The sequence below is a fragment of the Triplophysa dalaica genome, chromosome 1 (assembly GCF_015846415.1).
Source record: "Triplophysa dalaica isolate WHDGS20190420 chromosome 1, ASM1584641v1, whole genome shotgun sequence".
Classification (NCBI taxonomy): domain Eukaryota; kingdom Metazoa; phylum Chordata; class Actinopteri; order Cypriniformes; family Nemacheilidae; genus Triplophysa; species Triplophysa dalaica.
Genome location: NC_079542.1, coordinates 19,471,146 through 19,481,847, shown reverse-complemented (window position 1 = coordinate 19,481,847; position 10,702 = coordinate 19,471,146).

Genomic DNA, 10,702 nt, shown 5'->3' with positions numbered 1-10,702 from the left:
AACCTTCTCCATCTCTAAAATCCAGAGACACATGACAAAGAGAATGAGATGGAGAGAGAGGGTCAAAAGATTCAAGGCCAGATGGGCATTCTGTTTTGAATGAGCATGCAGCTTTTTATAGCAAGTGCATCACCACAAGTGGAAATATTTTCTCTCTCTCTCTCTCTCTCTCTCTCTCTCTCTCTCTCTCTCTCTCTCTCTCTCTCTCTCTCTCAAAAATGAACATGTGTATTGCCAAAGCATTTGTAGCTGGGCTGCTATTATGATTACGATGTAATAGAAATAAACGATGATTATAGTAATAGAAATAAAATAAAAATAAAACAAAGTGTGTTGCACTGTTTAGTGCAACTCAAAGTGTTCTATAATATGTAAATATATAAAAACAGAAATACATAAGTTTAAACGAAGTTTAAAAAAAGCTAATTAATAACTTAAGTAGCGGAATGAAGGGTTATAATATTATAATGTTATGTACATATATTGGAAACATCAGGTCAGGGCAGATACGGCCGTTTCTCATGGTTTGACATACTTTCAAATGTGTTGTGTATGGACTTGATTTTTTCATAAAACATTGTCTGTATATCCATGTATTTTGTGCATTATTTTAGGAAGTGGAGTTCCATCACAATTTTGTTGAGATCGCAGTGTATCTCTGGTCCTGTGGCAGCCATGTTTGTCTGTGTCTGCCCGTCTCTATCGTGAGGTTGTGACCACTGAGTCTATATCTTGTCAACGTGGTTCTTATTTTCATATCTGTCACTGTGTACGGATAGTCTGCCATTGGTGTTATCAAGCCTTGATTCTAGATGTCAGGAAGGTGACCTACAATTATAATCACGTTAAATCGTTTTAAAATGGCCAGTTGGAATTTACAGTTTTGTTTTATCATTTCGTTTAAAATCCCATCTGGTCCAAAACCTTTTTTGCTTTAAGGTTGTCGATTTTGTCTTCAAGTTCTTTTTCAGTTATTTGGAAGTCTAATGGGTTTTGATTATCTTTAATTGCTAATTCAAGTTTTTCTTATTGTTTGATTTTGCTCACGGGTTGTGTCTGTCTGTACTTTATTAAACAATGTTTGGAAATTACTCTCAAATATTTCTCCATTTTGAATTCCCAATTCTTCATGATCAGTTATCCCACAATTGATTTGTATTGACTGACTTCTCGATTATTGTCAGCTGTTATGGTGTTTATAGGGCTTTTTTGGTTCTGAGTGTATGCTTGTATTGTTTCAATGTTTCACAGTAAAGAAGTCGAATGTCTGCATTATTTGGATCTCTGCGCTTCTGGTTTCACAATGTTCTCAGCTTTTTGCGAAACACATGTCGACTGGTTTGACAGTCGTGATCAAACCAGTTTTTGTACTTAATAGTTTATGCTATACTGAGCTAATACTACACCACTACAATAAACCACTACCCCTAAGCCTCCTTTTTGTATTTACCTTTTTTTATTTAAACTTTATTTAAAGATTTTAAATGTCAGGTTTTTCTACACTGCGAGGCTGTGTTTGAGACAATAGTGTAGGAGAATATATCTAAAGAGCTCCCTCTCTGACCTTGATTTGTCCATTGAGTCGAAACGCTAAATCTCTCGGGGGATGTAGCTGGGGAAACAGGTGTAATTGTCTCCAGGTTCAAGATGACTCAACACATAGGCAGAAGTATAACAGCATTTATTCATTAAAACTCATCCAAATATGCATGCATCTGTTTATTCAAATTTTTGGAACGTGACTAGGAGTATAATACAATCTAAGAAATGAATAACTCTGTCTTTTAAGTTCTGTCATGTTTGCCTTTCTGTCCATTAATTGAAATAAAATACCAGTGTGTTCCTTGAACCATGGTAGCGTGGTTACATTCAAAGAGAAAAATGCTGATTCCAGTTTTGTTTTCTCTCTGAAACTAAATGCAATACCGTATAAAAGTTGGCCTGTCTGTATGCAAATGCATGTGTTTCATGCTGCATGCATGGTTCTAGAAAGGAGCATGACAGCTACTGTGAGCAGCAGCTTTTCCTCTTACCATCAAACGTTTTTTCTTATTATCTTTCTATTTGTTTACCACCTCGTATTTTACACAACCTTGCCTTCTTCTGCTGTTCTGCAGAGTAGACTCTGAGTGACAGAAGCAAGTTGGTCCAGACTGCTGTATACTGAAATAATTGGAAAGGAAGTACTGCTCGGAGTGTGAGTTACAGACCATGTGCAAAAGAAATGTGTTTTCTTCTGCACGTTGCATTTTTGAAAGTGCAAGAGATGATTATTGATTTGTCTAAAGTGAGAAAAACGCAAGAAATGTTCAAAGAGAAACAGAGTGTACTGAGGGGATGACTCAACAGGCCCACTGCGTCGATCACACCACACTGCAGCGTGTGACTCACCTAACACAGGTGAAGTGATAAATGAATAGAAGCAGAGAAGAGCAGACAGAGAAGGTGGGAAAGTGAGTGGATGAATCAAACCTGATATGCGTAAGATGTTAGCAAAAATGTTTAGTCTTTGAAAGGGTTGGGAATCGAAAAAACAATTCCAATTCTGGATTCGGAATCGATTCGTTTAGGAATTCGCTAGTTGAAATTCAATTTTCTTTGCAAACCAGTGAATAAGCAGGCTAAATGACTATTTGGGTTGATATCTAAATGTTTTACTTTAACCCTTACTGTGAAATCGAAACTGGAAATTGATAAAAATCGAAATCGATAAGCAAAATCTGAATTGATTAAATTCAAACGAGATACCAACCTTAGTCTTTCAGGTTGTAAAAAACAGATATAAACCCGAAAAATAATAGAATGCTGCATATCCAATAAAAAGTGTGAGAGAAAAAGTGTTCACAGGCAATTAAAGCCCACACTATTCATTACGTTTAATTATCTTAATTTAGCTTGAACTAATAACAGCCAAACTGCTGCCGGCCTGTCTAAGAGTTGCGGGTTCCAAAGTGAAACCAGTTGAACTTGACAGCAGTGTCTAAACCTTGTTCGGTTGTCTCTACAGATATTTATGTATTCCACGTGACATTTTAAGTCATAAACCTTCTTTTAAGACTTCTTAAGATCTGTGCTCACACTTAAAGGAGGTTTTATTTTCACTTTTGATTGGGGTGTTAAATCCAATACGTTTTATGTGTAGATGTGTGTGTATAGTTAATTTATCACGTCAGTTACAACACCTATAACTCAGAAAGCTGTTAGTCAGTGCATCAGTGCAGTAGATAGCAGTGTGTCCTGAAGTAAATAATAATGACATCAAACAAACTAGCAGGTGTCAGAATGTTGTGATCTCTCACTCCCTGCAAAACAACCTGTAAACCTGTAACTGCATTATAAAGCTCCTGTCATACAAAATAACACATATTTTACATATATATCTAATGAAAAACATAATGTATATTTTAATATATTATATTATATTTCTTCCAGAACTAGCCAGGTATTATGCAGAAGTGGATGCACTAAGTGGTTTTAAACACAATTTTAAATATTATTTTTTCTCTTTATTTCTTTTCAAAGTGTCCGTCTGTCTTAACCTATCTTATTTTATCACTCTCTCTACTCTCTGTCACCGCACTCTCTAATCTAAGAGCTTTACTTCCCCTCTGTCACCTCCATGTGACTAATCAAATCTGCAGAGGAGGTGTCTGCACAACAGGATTGAAATCAATAATCAGGGTGGGGAGGAGGGAGAGACAGGGAGTGTGTTTGTGCGTGTTTTGGTGTGTGTGTATTTAAATATTTTATATATATTCCTGCAACAGAGAAAAAACTGAATCATAGTGATATAAAAATGTTTTGGTTTATTATATGCACATGCAGTATAGAGTATATATATCTTAACGTTTTAATAATATCTGTTAACATATTGCATAAATATGATTATCTTGGAGATCTGAATCAGTTTTTTTCTGAAAAGTAAGATTTCTCTTAATGTTTCTACACGTGCACGTCGACTGGAGTTCTCAGTGTTATGACTAAAGTCTATATGTCGACGTCTTAATGGGATCTCAAGCCCTCTTGAGGCCTCTCTCTCTTTCTCTCTCTCTTTTTTAATGAGATTTTACAGCCAGTCTGTGTCACCCTGCCATGGCGCATCAGGGGTCTGCTAGGGAACAAAAGAGCCCTCATGGCTGCGGATACGGGGCACACACATCCCACTTCTCTCTTCCCCTCTGTTTCCTCTCTCTTTCCTCCATCACTCTGTTGGTTCCCATCTGATGAAGGGGTTTGTAAGAGCTGAGTAAATAAAGCCCAGTCTGGGAGCACTCACACTCACACCCACACACACACATTTATATCCACTTGAACACACAAAGACACAAAGAATGACTCCATTAATTGATTTGGTAACTCTCTCTCTATCTCTCTCTCCGTAATTCATTTGGTAATTCTGTTATTTATATGAGTAAAGTTTTCACGTCACTACTATAACTCAATTACAGTTGCAGTATTACATGAAATATGGGTAACTGATTTTAAAGACAATGTCCAGTTTCCTATGTGGCATCTTGAATGTGCTGAACCTCTCTGTTGGACATTTGCACCTGTGTGGACTGGCAGCCAGCTCTTTTTAAAGGTCAGGCTTGTCCCTGGAGTCTCTCACTCACTATGTCTCTCTTCTCTACCAGTCACTCAGGTGATGGTGAGAAGCATCACTGTGTGTGATTTCATGGTAGGTTATAAAAAAAAAATGCATTAAAACAGTAATACATTTGTTTTAGGTGCGTCACAAAATTTCTCAATAATCGTGAATAAGAAAAATCCCGATTATTCTATAAAGGGAAATGTGTGGCCATGGACAACAATTCAACACATTACATTTATTTTGTCACAATTCCTGTGAGACATAACATTAGATGGAAATGAGCACCTGTTCAAAGTTTAAGGGCAACAATGTTTGCAATCTGTCTCTTATCCCTATCTCAACCCTCAAATTTTAAGTTTGAAGATGAATTTGACTGATAGCATTATTTGATGATTTAAAATCACTGAAAAGTATACAGTGATAATTTTATTATTGTGAATTATTTTGATCATGATGTGTTGTGCTGTTGTGGCTTTGTGTCTTGTGTGAGTGCTTGTTTTGTTTTGTCGAACCCGCGTTCGGTGAATACCTCACTTGCCCCGCCCCCGTGTCTCCCCGCCAGGCTTTCCCCTAATAGGGTTACCATCACCTCATCGCCTGCACTCCTGTAGCTCGTCCCGATTAGTAGCCTCCCCTGGCTCTTCATTATTATTCACCTGTAGTTCATATCCAGCTGTTTAGGTCCCCTCTATTTAATCCCTCTTGTCTTGTCAGACCGTTATGTGTTTTGCCAGTTCTGAATGCCACAGTCTAGTGCATCTAGATCTGTTAAGTCTTGTCTTAGCCTTAAGTTTACCTAGCCTCAGTCTAGTTTTGCCAAGTCTCTACTGCCAAGTCTCGTCTCTTTCAAGTTATCTGTGATGACCCCCCTTAGATCCTGTTGGCTTCTCGGACCTCCCATCTCTTCAGACCCCGGCATCTCCACCGGCGAACACCGCTATCATCCAGAATCGGCCGGCGGGTCGAGACTTCTCCCCACTGAGCATGCACCCTGTGATCCAAAGATCGCCCGTGCTCTCTCGTGGGCACTGGCGCAGAGCGCCTCTCTGACAGATATCTGAATAGCTTTGGGTTGGGCTACGTCCAACACATTTGCAAGGTTCAACAACCTCCACGTAGAACCGGTGTCAGATCCAGTCTTGACTGGAAAACAGGTAAGTCCAGCGTCCGGTAGAGCGTATGCCTGCGAGTGTGCTATTCTTGTCTGCCTTCTTTCCCCACTGGATGAAGAACAGGCATTCCATCCATCACTAAGCAAGCATCTCCTGCGGGCGGGCTAGGCAGAGCAGCCCTGCCCCTTTAGGCCGGATGCCAGCTAAGTTATCCAGTGCATATCTCTAACCGGACCTAGTGCTCCGGACGTAGTAATCCCCCAGCAGGGCAGTTCCGTCTGATGTATCCTCATGGTTGGTTCCCACCTTGGAAACCCATGACCTTCCCTAGGTGGACATCCACCTTGCGGTAAACTCCTTCAGTCCGCACATATTCACATGAGTTCTCCCCAAAACCATGTTGGTGTCTCCACTAAACTCCTCCACATGGTAGGAAGGGGTCTCTGTAGCGCGTTCCCCCTCCGAGGAAGTAGTGCTTACTCAGTGGCCATGGCTGTGGGTCTCTGTATAGAGACAGAGTCGAGTTCCATACCGAGAAAAAAGATGCTATGTATGGGGGAGAGCTTGCTCTTTTTCAAGTTGATCTTTAGTTCCATCTAGGGGCCCAGCAGATGTTGGGACAGGCCAGGAACCATCCCAATCGACCGGCCAGTGATGGGATGGCTGTGGTCTGGCCCGATGGTGTTCTCAATCTCCCCAAGGTCTTCCCGACTGGGCCGCCTCTGCTTCCGCGGCAGCTGCTGACGGGGTGGGTGAGGATACGTGTGATAGCCTCTGTCTGCTTCTTTACTGTCAAGAACTGCTGAGAGAAGTCCTTGACAGTATTGTCGAATAGCCCCCCTTGCGAGATGGGTGTGTCGAGAAAGCGGACTTTCTCTGTGTCATGCATCTGCGCAAGGTTCAGCCAGAGGTGTCTCTCCTGGACCACTAGTGTGGACATTGTCCAACGCAACTTCCGGATCAACAGCCGCCTGCAGTGTGGGCAGGACACATCCACGAAGGCTACCTCAGCTTGATGGAGACCCAAGCACTCGAGGCAGACATCATGTCTGTCCCCCTCCTCTATAAGTGTGTTGCACCTCCAAGAACAGCAGGAGATAAAAAAAAAACTTGTACACTTCTGGATCTACCGATACCCCCATCGGAAGTCACTGTAGGAAGGGACTTCAGAATTCACCAATTTCATTGGCCTTTTCTCAGTTGCATTTCTCAGATCAGAAATTTAACTCTCAAAATTAGTTACATTTACATTTTTACATTTGGCAGACACTTTTATCCAAAGCGATTTACATTACATTCTCCTATACATTTATACATGGGCTACAACCTTCCGTTGTTAACGCAATGCTCTTACCACTGAGCTACAGGAAAGAGGTTATTCAACCTTCACATCATCTTGTCACTTGTGCACATCAGAAAAGTAGTTGACCAGTTGCCATAATCTGTCTGGCATATTCAGCTTTCTTACATTAACAGGGTTATTGATCCAAACTGTGACTAGATTTACTATGCTCACAGGTTGCTTTCAATGTTAGAAAGTCAGATCCTTCATTCATACAACACACACTGTACAGAGATTTTCCACAAGGATCTCATCTCTGATGATGAGAAGGCTAGAGGATTTACAAAAGCATGTGGTCATTGCAGATATCGTTGCATTTTACTGCTGCGTTGCAAGAGTATGACATCCCAAAGCCAAAGGGGGAGTAGAAAATATGTGGTTTGAGTCCTCATACAGCACTGCATAAACTGCTGCCTGGGGGGTCTTTGCTATGTTTATCTTTTTTTTGCAATTTTTCACATTCTGCTGAAAATACTGTTGTCTTTTCTGCATCACAGTTACTTTGTTCAAGCTTGACGTTTAGTTTGTTGACAGACCAACAGAACAAGTGTAAAGTGAATCCTGTTCAATCTTTTGCTATCACTGTCACACATACAGTTACGTTATGTATAACTTTGTACTATTGAAAGTGAAATAAGTCAGTCTTGTGCAATATCAATCAGTGTAAATCAGATATGGGAACAAGTCACATATGGCCAAGTCCAAGCAAGTCTCAAGTCTTAACTATCAAGTCTCGAGTCAAGTCTCGAGTCACAGTTTAGACAGATCAAGCAAGTCAAGTCAAGTCAAGGGTTCACCCTAAGCAAGTCAAGTCAAGTCCTGATAAGTTTCAAGTCAAGTCAAGTCGCAGTACTAAAATAAACAGAGGTTAATTTTTTAGATACATGTTTATTTTTGCACAGAAAAGATGAACTTATATACATACATTATGTATCTTATTCACATTGCTATATATGAATTATATGCATATCTGTGCAACATTAATATCTGAAAATAAAAGTGTTGCTTACACAAAAGAAATCCAGTCTGAAATGTATAATAAAATCTAATTCAATTTAATTGCAACGTCTACACAGAAATGGAAATACTTGTATCTGAGAGAATGCATTTATACAGGCTATGAAGCTTATAAACTAAGAATTGTGATTGAAAACTTGACTATTGTATGTTTTAAGTATATGATGCTGTAATACTTGTGCTGTCCATTAATGTGAACAGTAGGCCTATAGGGAATTTGCATCTATTGATGGGAATCCCGGATCATTTTATTGACTTCGGTATTGAATCTTGTTTATCAAAATGAACGAATCTTTTTCATTTCGGTAGAATATAAATAAAATGTATGTTAATATAGCCCAGTGATGAAGTTATGATGCTTAATCGTCATCTCTGCGGTGGACACGCAGTATGCACGTTTCATACGTAATATATAATCTGAGAATATTTGTTTTCTATTTGAACTGGTTTCATTATTTTACAGCACAAAACGTTTTGCTGTTATTGTGAGTATAAACATTTTTTAGACATTTAACAGATTCGAACTATGAAATTATTCTCGTCAGTATGACCGAAAAGTTTTTAAAGAGTTTTTTTAAGTTCAAGTGATCTCACCGGCGCGTCCATGTTAGCCAGTCATGCAGTATATAAGAGAGCTGCTATTCAGTTTCCACACGCAGTCAACACAAACACTTGAACATGCGCACATTTAATATAGACATTCGCCTACATGTAATACAGAGAAGCCCTTCTTTATTTTAAGATGATTTTAATGTTTTAAGAACATAACAATTCGGGCTACGCCATTATAGCCAGATTCCCCAATTCATCACCTTATGAGATGAGATGTAGGCCTACCAGTGATGATCGATTATCACTTTTCTAATGATAAAAAACAACCAAAGCAAAATTATGACAAACAGAAACGATTAATTCATTATATTAGTAATCGTTTTATTACACTGACTATAAAGAAATTACTTTGTAACCTTTCCTTGTGGTTCTTATAATGTCGGATGAAATTCGACGTTGTGGTTGTCGCGTCAGAAATCCTCGCGTTGCATGCTCTGCATCTGGCAAATAATTTTTTATTTTCACGGTCCAGTTCAAAGTCCTTATAGCCAAACGTGACTGTGGAGCTCGACTGTTGTCCGCCATTGTAACGGCCACAACTGTTTCAAGCCGCCAGGCGCATGCGCAGTTTCCTCTCTATCGTAACTGCTCTACAGTAATTGGCTGTTTCACCTTGTTTGGCGCGGTTTGAGTTGAGCAGCGTTGAAGGCACAGGCGCTGTAGTGCTGCCGAGTCACAATAATTATTTTAGGTAATTTCATTACTTTACAAAGTTCAAGTCATTGTCGAGTCTTCCATTTAAAGTCAAGTCAAGTCTCAAGTCACCTGCTCTCAAGTCAAAGTCAAGTCAAGTCATTTTCTTACTTCAATCAATCAAGTCGCAAGTCCTGAAAATTGTGACTCGAGTCAGACTCGAGTCAAGTCATGTGACTCGAGTCCCCCACCTCTGGTGTAAATACAACTGAAGTTGTATACATCCGAAAACACTCAAAAAAAGAAAAGATAAAGCCCCCATTATATTGACAACATGGCTAAACATTTTGCCTGTCCTGTTTGTGAACAATGACACAAGGCACTGAAATGTTAATTTATGTAAAAATGTCCTTTTAAGAGGTGAACTAATCATTTTGAACAATTGACAGTCTTTTGCAGGTATTACATGATGTTGTGCTGTTTGTATGAATTGTTTTGAGAAATGCACTTACTATTTTACAAATTTTAAGAATGATTTGAAAAATGCACCTAAGTAACATGGAAATCTAGTCAGAAGATGATAGGTTCGCAAGTCAAACCCCATCTGTCAGTTTGATACAATGTCGAGAGACAGACAGAAAGAGAACTCCCACATACACACACGGTGTAACCTACAATTTTCAATAATTGTCATCATAACTTTAGCCATAGTTTACATCGGAACATCCCTCCAGAGTACACTGTTATATTGACAACATGACTAAGCAATTTGACTGTCTTACCCATACACAATGACACAAGGACTTGTCATTCTGATGGTACTGACATGTTAATTGACACAGATATTTAGTTTTGAGAGATGAACTAAGGATTTTGAGCAAGAGACTGGCTTTTGCAGGTAATCCATGGTGTTTTTACTTCACTGCACCAAAAGCAGAATCACACTTATCACAAGAACTTCCCCCGCCCACAATATTTCCTCTGGGCTCACCTGAACATGATGTGCATCTTGATTACAAGAATCTTGTTTACAACAGGATTTCACCACAAAAAAAAGATGTCAGCATACAAGAACCAATCCAAGGCAATAACCATAGAAGCCGTTTTGGAAGTTAGGTGGTTTCTAGGGTGGAGCTTATTGAAATAGGCCATAACCTCCAAACATGGCAACCATTTTGAATACAGGCTTTATTCCCTTTCTTTTTATCCTCTTATTCATATGCAGCAATTTATGTCTTACCAAATCTAGTATGCTTCAAGTGTCTCCAGGTTTTAGACGACTAAAATGTGATTGAATGCAAATCATTTTTCTACTGAGTTATTATGAATCCTGTTTCCCTTTCTGGCATACTGTAGATGAGAATATAATGATGGTGTGGAATAATTGATGAGGAA